This window comes from Marmota marmota, unplaced genomic scaffold (assembly GCF_001458135.2).
Source record: "Marmota marmota marmota unplaced genomic scaffold, marMar, whole genome shotgun sequence".
Classification (NCBI taxonomy): Eukaryota; Metazoa; Chordata; class Mammalia; order Rodentia; family Sciuridae; genus Marmota; species Marmota marmota.
Genome location: NW_025999946.1, coordinates 4810939 through 4820096, shown reverse-complemented (window position 1 = coordinate 4820096; position 9158 = coordinate 4810939). Strand labels below are relative to the sequence as shown.

General features: G+C 34.8%; 1 protein-coding gene across 8 annotated transcripts in view; it reads left to right on the top strand.

Moving 5' to 3' along the window:
- Adk (adenosine kinase) overlaps positions 1–9158 on the top strand; it is a 483935-nt gene that overhangs the window by 197928 nt on the left and 276849 nt on the right. The gene's annotated exons all lie outside the window — the stretch shown is intronic.

Below are 9158 nucleotides of genomic sequence, written 5' to 3'. Positions count from 1 at the left end.
GAGTTTAAGCCATTAACGTTTAGAGTTACTATTGATATATGGTTTGTACTTCCAGCCATATTTGATTATTTATCTTTTTTTTTTAATTTAGTTTGTTTCTCCATGATTAGCTCCCCCCCCTCGCTTTACTGAGGTACTTCCCACTGTTGGTTTTGGTTATTGTTTTTCATTTCTTCCTCGTGTATTGTTTTGCTCAAGATGGTTTGCAGTGCTGGTTTTCTGGCTGCAAATTCTTTTAACTTTTGTTTATCATGAAAGATTTTTATTTCGTTGACGTACCTGAAGCTTAATTTTGCTGGATACAAAATTCTTGGTTGGCATCCATTGTCTTTCAGCGTTTGAAATACGTTGTTCCAGGATCTTCTCGCTTTCAGCATCTGTGGTGAAAAATCCGTTATTAACCTTATTGGTTTACCCCTGAATGTAATCTGCCTCCTTTCCCTTGTAGCTTTTAATATTTTCTCTTTGATCTGTATATTGGATATCTTCATAACAATATGTCTTGGCGTTGGTCTACTGTTATTTTGTATGCTTGGTGTCCTGTATACATCGACAATTTGTATATCCGTTTCCTTTTTTATTTCTGAAAAGTTTTCTATAATGATTTCATTCAGCCGGTTGCTCATTCCCTTGGATTGAACCTCTATACCTTCCTCTATCCCGATGACTCTTAAGTTTGGTTTTTTTATGTAATCCCGTATCTCTTGGATGTATTTCTTGTGATTTTTTACCAGCCTTTCTGAGTTGGCTAGACTCTTTTCAAGATGATATATTTTGTCTTCATTATCTGACGTTCTGGCTTCTACTTGCTCCACTCTGTTAGCGATACTCTCATTTGAGTTTTTAATTTGGTTTATAGTTTCCTGCATTTCTAGAAGTATTGTTTATTTTTTTTTATAATCTCTATCTCCTGATAAAGATGCTTATTTGCTTCTTTTATCTGTTTATGTAATTCATTTTCAATGTGTTCTTTCACTGTTTGAATTTGCTGTCTCATATCCACTGTCTAAGGTATTCCTTGGGTTCTTTATTTGGCCATTTTGGCCATTTTTCTGATGCCTCCAGGTCCTCCTAAATATTTAGGCTGTCCTGCATTGTTTGTACTCGTTTTCTTCCTTGCTTTTTCATGCTGCTCATGTTACTTCTTGTTCTGTTTGACTGCTGAGTTACTATTTACTCCTATAAATTTATTTGATGCTTGGGAGGAAAGATATTAGAAGGGAAGGGAAGAAGTCACTGTCGCTGCCGGTTTCAATGACGTTATCTCCTCTGCCGCATTCTGATGATGTCAGTTCTCTGCCATGGTGGTATCCCATGCAAATGGCAACAGTTCATTCCCTTTGTTGGGTGACCAATGCAACGGGTGTGTCCTGACTGGCTCTGCCAAGCCCCGTCTCAATCCTGTGGCCACTGCCTATGAAGGCTTGGTTGGTATTAACCTCCGCAGGTTCAGAAGGGCCGACCAGTTGTTTCAGCGGTATCGTTTAGTGCTGAGTCACAGCGGTTTTTCTGCGAGATGCAGGTGAACGGGAGCTTGAATTCAGCCTATCCGGGCTCGGTGTGTGTTCTCTATGTCTCAGTTTAAATGGCCAGTATTTCCTTCCTTGCCCTGCCCGACTCAGTGTCCTCTCTTTTATCTTTTCCTGAATAGTCTTAAAATTATTTTCTCTAATACTTTTGTTTTGTTTGCTTTGTGTGTGTGTGTTTTTTTTTTTTCTTACTTTATTTGGAATCTCTGATATAAGAACCATGCTTAAATAGTCAATATAATTAATGATATTTTTATTGAAATGGTTCTATCGTCCCGGCATTGTTCTGTTACAGGAACACAAATTTAAACAAAGTAAGTAAACAAATGAACAAACAAAACATTTAAATTACATGCTAGAGTAGCACACTCTGGGACATTTTATGTAACTTGGGCTTCAGATCAGTCTTATTATTTTGATATTCACTTTCCTTATTCAACCATTATACTTTGCTTATTGTCAGGTGGTCATAAGTGATTCTTTATTACAAAAAAAGAATATTTCTTTATTGAAATCCACTTAGCTATTAATGTTTAGACAAATCCTTAAATTTTAGGAGATAACTCTACTCATACAGTTATACTATCAGGGAGATGTGTCAAAGGAACTTTAAGGATGCCTCCACTCTCAACCTGCTTGTCCCTTGAAACCAACATCCTAAGGGTGGGGTAAGAAAGAGAATATATGGCGTGAGTTCAGGTTTACTACTGTAGTGTTTTTAAGAAAGAGTCCTGTTACCATGACAACAAATGCATGAATTTCAAGTGGAAAATTTTTTAGCATATGGGACTGATAAAATTGTAGCATCCTGTTCTCTCTAAAATGGAATTTTTTCTTATCAATTTAAAAAAAAAATTCTAAAATCTTATTAGAATTAATTGTAAAATATTTCTATGATACTGTTTTCAAGTTATTTATTTTAACTTATAACCAAAAGCATATACTTTAATACATCTTCGAGGCAGATGGTTAAATATTTGATTCAACATTAAAATTACTTTTCTAATTTTTACTAGATCTTTGCTAAATGGTAAATAAAATGCTAAATAGTTTAATGTATTGGGAGTTCTTGACAATAGAAAATGACCTGCCACTTTATAGATTCCTGTGCCTTAAATGCTTCCTAACTCCAGTAAAGGAAAGCTGTTAAGCTTTAAGTGCTCTGTCATATTTGCAGGCTTTTATAGTAGAAGAGAACAGCAGTCAGCAATGATGATCGAAAACGATGGCAGGTAGACTTAAAAACACCATAAAGCACAGACGATTGTGTGTAATGCCTTGAATTGAATCCTTTTTGAATGAAATGATCAGCCATATGTGCCACTCTTATGGACCCTGTAAGAAGAGGAGAAGAAATGTGCCCTAATGCTAACTGTGCATGAAATTGCAGTGTTAGGAGATATTGACCAGATGTTTCAATCTCAACAAATAGCTTGTTATGTGACTGAGTGAAAATATCTTTGCTGCTTTGATCACATACACCTTGAAGGAAGGGGTAATTTAATAGAAGCTGTCATAGTTCATCATTGTCAATAAACTTTGACTTGACCTTTGCCTCATGTTTTTGATGTTGCTGCTGATAGGTGTTGATGGGCAGCTGTTTACTGCCTTGAGGGATTTTTACTTTTTATAAACCATATGCTAGAAACAGTAAAGAAATAGGATTTTTGTCCATTCTTTTCTTGCTCTTTGGTTATTAGTTGGCATACTTCTCTGTGGATTTTATAGAATTTCTGGGCAGAAGCATCTGAGTGACATTCTTACTTCAAAAGACCACTGGTTTTTCTGTAGAGATGTTTTTCGTTTCCTCACTTTTCAGTCCCATTTTTAGTTTGCCACAACTTCTAAGGTGATTTTTTTTTTTATTGTTTCAAATACAAAACATTCTTCTGGATTTTCTTGTAGCTAAAAGTATTAGATCTTTTAGAACATCACTGTAATTTCCTGAGATGGACAATTAAGGACATTAATAGCTAGAGAGATTAAGTTACTTACATAGTTTCACACAATTACTTCCTTCTAGACTAGCTCTATAACCCAATTCTGACCATACTCCTTCTGTGCTTTTCATTATTAATATCTAGAGTAATAAGTGGATACTATTTAAAATCAGACAGAACTTGGTCTGCTGCCAACCTACCCTCTCTGATTTTTCACTTGTAAATTGTGGTAAGGTAAATACCTACTTTATGTTTGGTCGTTTGGATTAAATAACATGGTAGGTAAAGCACTAGCCTCATACCCAACATATATTAAGTACGTAGTAAGTAATTTAACTCTTAACTGTTAATTGTTTCTAACTCATCTTTGGCTAATCATAGTGTTTTGTAGATGGATCTTTAGCTTATACTTGGTTTTAGCACAGTTTTTCTTAAGTTTACATAAGAAAGTATTTGAAATATATAGGGAAAATGATAATGTGATTTTTAAAACTATTTTAATATAATTTTGATAAAGGTGTAGATAAATAGTTCTTTAAAGAAGATGGCAGTAATAAACTTTGGAATTTAAAGAACTATTTATCTATTTATCTACTGCCATCTTCTTTAATTTGTGTATGGTATTTGTAGTAGTTTTTTAAATCTTGGGAGAACATAGAAATAGATTCCAAACTGCCCATTTGATAGAATTCTTGGTCCTTCGGTGCTCCTGGTGATAATAAAAATGTGAAGCTTATTATAACACCACACCATTTGCTCTATTGTTAGGATCCAGTGTAAGTCTTTTATGTTTATTTAATATCTTCAGATGAAACTGTTTTCTTGGTTAATTTGATACAATCCTATAACTTTGTTGCTCTTTTGCTTAAAACAAAAAAGGCTTTCTCCTGACTATCTTTGTTGTGTCTACAATCCCTACCCCGCCCACCTCCCTGGTCTGGATTGCCTAGACTCTTTCAGTAATCTGATAAAATCTGTAATCCTCTTCTAAAAACTACAGCAAAGTTCTCTTACAATTTAAGGAAGTTTTTTGCCACCCCACCCCCCGCCTTTCTCCCAATTATACCCTGCCATGTAAGGGTTCAGGGGCTTCAGGCAGGCTTAGAAAATAAAATTCAAACTCCCTTTTAAGGCTAAGGGTATAGCTTGGGCAGAGCGCTTGTCTAGCTAGCATGTGTGAAGCACTGGGTTTGATCCTTAGCACTACATTAAAAAAAAAACAAAATAAAGGCATGCTGTCCATCTACAACTACAAAAAACATTTTTAAAGAATGATTTTAAGTATTTTACAGTTTTCCTAAGAAATAATAACAATGTTAACAATGCTGATACAATATTTACAACAGTAGGTTTTTTTCCGATTGGTGCGTTATAGTTAGTGGAATTCATTATGCCATCGTCATACATGCACACAACATATTTTGCTCAATTTTCTCTCCCCCACTGTAACTTCCTTTTCTCTGTCCTCCTCCCTCCCCTTGATCCACATGTTCTACTGCACTGATCTCACTTCTATTATTATTTTAATTAGTGCATTATCATCATATGTATAAATGCAGTTCATTATGGTTTATTTGACAAACAGCATAATTTGGTAGGTTTCATTATCTAGTACTTCCTCATGACTTTCCCTCCTCTTTCCCTCTGGATCCCCTCCTTTTACTTTGTTGGCCTCTCTTCTCCACTCTCCTCCATGCCTCTCTCCCCAGCATATAAGGGAAAACATTTGGTCCTTTACTTTCTGAGTCTGCTTATTTCACTTAGCATTATGTTCTCCAGTTCTATCCATTTACTAGCAAATGACATAATTTCATTTTTCTTTATGGCTGAGTAAAACTTTATTATGTATATATTCCTTTTTTTTAACTTTAGGTGGACACAATATCTTTATTTTACACTTATGTGGTGCTGAGGATCGAACCCAGTAACTCATGCATGCTAGGCAAGCGCTCTACCACTGAGCCACAACCCCAGCCCATATTCCATATTTTCTCTATCCTTTCGTCTGTTGGGTATTTAGACTGGTTCCATAATTTGTCTATACAATAGCTGTTTTCATGGTAATAATTAAAAATTATTCTGTGCAAAACTCATGCCAGGTTATATGCTGAATCTTTAACCTATATTAGTGGTTATTTTATTAGTGATATCCAAATAGAATAGAATAAGTTTAATTTTTTTATGTACTTTAGAAAATACTGTAGTTTTAGAATGCAATTTTAAAGAAGAGATTAAATATTTTGGTACTAAGACCCTTTCTTGTTCATCTTTGTATTTAAAAGTACCCAAATCCTTTTTGAAATACTGAATTTACTTTTAGTTTCCTAATTCTTTAAGTTTGTCTGTCTGTCTCTCTTTCTCTTCCTCCTCCTCCTCCCACAACTGAAGCCAGACTTGGTGGTGCAAGCCTGTAATCCCAGGAATTTAGGAAGTTGAAGCATGAGGATCACAAGTTCAAAGCCAGTTTAGCAACTTAGTGAGATCCTCAGCAACGTAGTGAGATCCTGTCTCAAAATAAAAATTAAAAGGGCTGAAGATGTTGCTGGGTTCAATGCCTAGTACTACCAAAAAAAAAAAAAATTATCTCACCCAAGACCTGTATATCTCCTACTTCCTACTTATAGTTGTAATGGAAAAAATATCTTTTTTTTTTCCTGTCTTCTAAATTATGAATTAGGGCCAATGTAGCAAAAAAGACAGGTTTACAAAAAATACGGATTTATTTAATGTAGGTTTTACATGATGTGGAGGCTTCTTAAATGAAATGAAAGACAGATTTTGATACTAAGTTTGACGAAAAGTAGAGAGTTGTAGGAATATATGATGGTACAAAACAGGTATGAGCTACGAGTAGTAAATTGGGAAAGTCAGCAAGGCTTCTGTTTGTCTTCAAAAGCATCTCAGTGTCCTGCCTTCTTCTAAGATAAGGGTGTTCCCTTCTTCCAGGTAATAGAATACCTCTCACATGAGGGAGGGATCAGAAAGTCCTTTCTGCACTTCTGTTCTTTAGGTTCCTTTAGCTTAAAATATTCAGTATGCCAAATGCCATGATGTGTGGTATGATGTCCTAAACCCCTCATAGCTAAATATCCACTGAGAGAAGTTTCCTCATATTTCTCTTAGAAAGTTTTGTTTGGCTATTTCCAGAGTCTGAGTAGGTCCTTCTACTATGTGCTCAACAGCTTCTGTGTATGTACATCTCAATGAATAAATGGTAACATACTTTAGTCTGTAATATTGATTGGAATGTAGCAGCCACTTTTTAGATTTAGGAATGTACCCTACAACTGTTAAAGAACTAAGAAAGTAGTCTGTTGAACAGAAAATTATAGTTAAATGAAAATAATTTTATAATAGGAATGATACAATTTGCTGTGGCAACATAGAACTTGGACATCTAGACTAGAGTTCAGGAAATTATTGCTCATGAAAATAAGACCTAAAACCTAAATAGGAAGCTAGAAAGAACAGGAGACAGAATAAGTACTGGAACATTGAAGAGTGTTAATACCTTATAATGAACTCAGAGAAGCAGTTGATGGTTCATTCATTAAGTTATTTACATTTGAACTTTGCTTAAGAAATTTGGGTAACTATTGAAGGATGCTTTAGGAAAACCATTCAAATTGCAGTGGATTGGAAGAAAACTAAATAGAAGGTAGGGAGATGAGTTAAGCTTTTGCAAATGGTTATGAGAGCAGAGAGAGAAGGGGAGGTACTGTTTATGGATAAACATTTCCTTTTGAAATAATGAAAATGTCCTGGACTTTGATAATGGTGATGGTTGCACAACCTTGTGAATATACAGAAACCAACTGAATTGTACATTTTTAGGTAGTAAACTTTATGGAACATGAAGATGTTTTAGTTTTTAAAAATTTAAAAGGAACTTTGCAGTAGTCTTAATTGAGAAGTTGGGAGCTTTGGTGAAAGTGATGATAGAAATAGAAATAGATCAATTTAATAGGCAAAAACAGGACTCAGTAGGTATTAAGGTATTCAGGTCGGACATCTAAAGACAGGTCTAAAGTTAAAATAGAGATGAAGAGTCTCAGCATATAGATGACAATTGAAACCATGGGAGCAGATTAGGTCATATTCAGAGGAATTGTATAGCAAGAGACACTGCTTTATCTATTGCTAATTAAAATAATGTCAAACAAATATTAGGGAAGTAAAAATATTGATAGAATGAATTGGGGTAATATATAGACTAAGAATTCTTTTCATATTTCAACAGTTTCCTTTTATCATTATCATTAGTACTCTATAACAAACACTGCCTTAGGCTCCTTGCTTGCATTACTTATTCAGTCTTCCCAATAATTGCTCAACAAATGACCTGTGATAGAGTAGGTTGTTTGCCAACAAATGGATAAATAAACTTGGATCTACCTGAGTCTCAAGTTTATGGGTTTTTTTTGTTTGTTTGTTTTTTTCCCTACTAGGCTAAAGTTTCCCAAAGTCTGTTCAGAGAAAAAGATGTTAACAGATGCTGGGTACAGTGCCACATGCCTGTAATCCCAATAGCTCTTGAGGCTGAGCAGGAGGATCATGAGTTCAAAGCCAGCCTCAGCAATTTTAGGGAGGCTCTATGCAACTCAGAGAGACCCTGTCTCTAAATTAAAAAAAAAAAAAAAAAGGCAAGGGGGCTGGATATGTGACTCACAGGTTGAGTGCCCTTTAATTCAATCCCAGGTACCAAGAAAAAAAAAAAAGTGTTAATAGGTATTTATGAAGAACAACAAACAAACAGTTATTGGGGATAATATTGTTAGCAATTAACTTTTATTAATAGAATGCTTCCCAACGGGAAAAACGGAGCATTTTTATTAGGAAGGGGACATAACATAGAAGGTATTGAGCAAGAATGAGTTCTTAATATTTATGAAAATCTTGTATTCCACCTCGTTTCTCATGGTTGTATCAGAGCCCTCTATGAATAATCAGTTCTTCCATAAAACAGTGTGATAGATGGTATTTTCCTAATCAGTCTCCTTCAGTTTTGATTTCCTTTGCAGTGTGCTTGTTGCTCTTTCCCAGTTTTGACATTTAATTTCTTTTAGTTGTGCTTTTCAGTTTTCCTGAAATGCCTCTGGTATAAAATTTCTTTGACTTATCTTGCAACTATTTTAGTATCTAGGTGTCATTCTTCATCATTCAGTTATGAATTGAATTAAAAGTATAAGGCATTTTCTTAGAAATTACTGGCTCTTAGGTATCATTGGCAGTTACATTGTCCTAAATGCTGTATCTAAGTGATGAAGAAGAAATTCATCTGGAATGTGAAGTTAATAGAATCCTTCCATGTGTTGTTAAAAGACTTTTAATGTGAAATTTCATGTGTCATTTATTCGGTACCTATTTAAATTCAATTGTAAATTTTCTCCTTGTTCCTTACCTTAGTGAGGCACCATGCCTTATAATCTCAATCCTTTGCTCAAAACCCTTTTTGAGCTTTCTTCTACCTACAGAATGCAGTTTAAACTTTTTAAAGTGACATTTAATTATCTGGTCTAGGCCTACCTTTCCCCTTAGGCAGTAACCTCCTACCTAGTTGCTTTGTCATTCTACTCCTAATTTTCTTTTATTTCTCTTTTTCATTGTTTCTGTTAGCAGTATACTCTTGTTTCCCAAACTGTGTGCTCCTAAGTTTCCTAGGGTGCTATAACAAACCCACATAGTCTGC